The following is a 3,166-nucleotide window of genomic DNA, read 5'->3' on the forward strand; positions in this document are numbered from 1 at the left end:
CACACACACACACACACACACACACACACACACACACACACACAGAGTTGGACAAAATAACACGAACGTCTGCACAATCTAATGCAATGCAACGCAAGATCTCTGCAACACACCCAACTCTGTTAACATGATTGTGTTTGGGCGGTCAGAGTTACAATAACAGCTAACACACACACACACACACACACAGGTACTGTAATACTTAACCCTCAAACCGCCCTTTAAAGCTGCAAATTCTTTATCTGGACACATTTTCCCCACAAATACAACATGCTAATGTTATTAGCCCCAGCCTATGGCATTTTACATTGTATGAATTAGCCTAGCAGCTAGCTGACTTTTCCTCTACTCATATGAAGCCAGGGACAACAGCAACATTTAACAAAGGTAACGTTACAAAATCGGCTCCATTACAACTCACAAGGTTCAATGACAAAACAACTTTCTTATTCTAAACACACTTTCCAAATATAACATGCTAACGTTATTAGCACAACTCTATGGCATTTTACATTGTATAAATTAGCCTAGCAGCTAGATGTCCTCTGGTCACATGAAGCCAGGATAAATCACACACAAGTCCACTAGTCCCTGGGCTAATTCATACAATGTAAAATGCCATAGGCTTGTGCTAATAACATTAGCATGTTGTATTTGTGGGGAAAATGTGTCTGAAATTGTCTGTGTTTAATGTGTGTCTGTTTCTGTTTAGACGACGTTTAACATCTGATTTCTTTTGGGATTTGTAGAAAAAATTCTTATTCATAACAAACCTGAATCATATCGACACTGGAATAAATAAATAAATAAACAAAATGACACCAGAACTGTTCTTTACATGACATTTTGTGTGTATGTGTGTGTGTGTGTGTGTGTGTGTTGAGCCCTGAGGGGACTTACTTGCTGTCAACAAGCTGCAAAGCCTCATGGGTAATAGATGAGAGATGTTTTTCAGTTGCAGCTCACCTGCATCATAACTGCCCACACACACACACACACACACACACACACACACACACACACACACACACACACACACACACACGTAATGAATTTATGAATAACCTTTCCCTCCTCATTTCCTTTCCTTCCTCTCCTCTTGTCCTATTTCACCTGCCATTGCCCTCCTCTCCTTTCCTATTCTTCCTGTCTATTGTTCCTTTCCTTTCTGTCCTCACCTCTCCTTTTATTCCTCTTCTTTTATTCCTCTCCTTTCCTATTCTTCCTTTCTTTCCTTTCAATTTTTCAATTTTATTTACAAAGCCCAACATCACAAATCACAACAGGCCTCAGAGGGCTTTACAGCATAGGAACTGTTTTCTGTTCTTCTTTTCTTTTCCTTCTTCACTCCTCCGTTCAGTTCCTGTCTTCCCTCCTTTTAACTTCTTCCGTTCCCTCCATTTCTCTCCTTTCCTATTCTTCTATTTCCTTTCCAATTAGTTCTTTCCTTCCCCTCTTCTCCACTCCTCTTCTCCCTCTCCCTTTCTTCCTCTTTTTTCCTTTCTTTTCCTTTGACAATTCATGTCCTTACCTCCCTCTCCCTTCATATTCTTCCTTTCTTTCCTGTCCTGTCATCATTTCCTCTTATTCCTTTCCTTTCCTGTTGTTTTTTTCCCTTTCCTTTCCCTTCCTTTTCTTCCTTTTCCTTTCCTTTCCTCATCTTTCCTTTTCTTCCTTTCCTTTCCTTTCCTTTCCTCATCTTTCCTTTTCTTCCTTTCCTTTCGTCATCTTTTCTTTCCTTTCCTTTCCCTGTCTGTCTTTCTTCTCCTCTTCTTTACTGGATCAGACCCTCCTCTCAGGTTGTCCCCTCGTTCAGGTCTCCTCGTTCAGGTCTCCTCGTTCACGTTCCCTCGTTTACATCCCCTCGTTCACGTCTCCTCGTTCACGTCCCCTCGTTCAGGTCCCCTCGTTCACGTCTCCTCGTTCTCGTCTCCTCGTTCACGTCCCATCGTTCACGTCCCCTCGTTCACATCCCCTCATTCACGTCTCCTCGTTCACGTCTCCTCGTTCAGGTCCCCTCGTTCACATCCCCTCGTTCACGTCCCCTCGTTCACGTCTCCTCGTTCTCATCTCCTCGTTCACGTCTCCTCGTTCATGTCCCCTCGTTCACGTCTCCTCGTTCACGTCCCCTCGTTCACGTCTCCTCGTTCACGTCTCCTTCATGTCTCCTCGTTCACGTCTCCTCGTTCATGTCTCCTCATTCACATCTCCTCGTTCACGTCTCCTTGTTCACGTCTCCTCGTTCATGTCTCCTTGTTCATGTCTCCTCGTTCATGTCTCCTCATTCACGTCTCCTTGTTCATGTCTCCTCGTTCACGTCTCCTTGTTCATGTCTCCTTGTTCACGTCTCCTAGTTCTTGTCTCCTCGTTCACGTCTCCTAGTTCTCGTCTCCTCGTTCACGTCTCCTAGTTCTCGTCTCCTCGTTCACGTCTCCTTGTTCTCGTCTCCTCGTTCACGTCTCCTTGTTCTCGTCTCCTTGTTCACGTTTCCTTGTTCATGCCTCCTCGTTCACGTCTCCTAGTTCTCGTCTCCTAGTTCTCGTCTCCTAGTTCACGTCTCCTCCTCAGTATCCTGTCACTGTGAGTTCAGAAACACTCTGGTGTCACATCGAGTGAACCCATGAACACATCAGACCGTTTCATGTGCTCACAGGAGGAGAAAGAACCCTCCTTTATATGATTTATATGATTCATTTTATCAATGAACAAACATCACATCACCTCCTCCATGTTTCACTTCTCCTTCAGGATGTCGGAGCCAGTTTGTGTTGCGTAACGTTCAAACTCCCACGTACTCAAACACAAAGCTCTGCTGTGAGGGAACGAGACAGACTGTCAGGAAGTGTGGAGGAAGATGAAGGACTTCTGTCTCCCTCACAGAAAATAAAATATTAAATACTCAGCGCTCTCTCTCTTCGACACTCCTTGTTGGAAAGACGTCCTTCATAAACACCGGCAGGGAAAAGTGACATTTAAAAACATTTACTGAAATTAATTATCAGTAGAAATGTTCCATAATGTGATCACATCAAACGGCTAAAGTGAACCAATGAACTCTCACTGTGTGCTGGGATTGAAAACACTCTGGTATAAGTCTAGACTCACAAGTCAGTCTTTAGACGCTTTGCTTAACTAAAGACTGATGACTTTCTCCCTGATTTTGTGT

Source organism: Epinephelus moara, chromosome 17 (genome assembly GCF_006386435.1).
Source record: "Epinephelus moara isolate mb chromosome 17, YSFRI_EMoa_1.0, whole genome shotgun sequence".
Lineage (NCBI taxonomy): Eukaryota > Metazoa > Chordata > Actinopteri > Perciformes > Serranidae > Epinephelus > Epinephelus moara.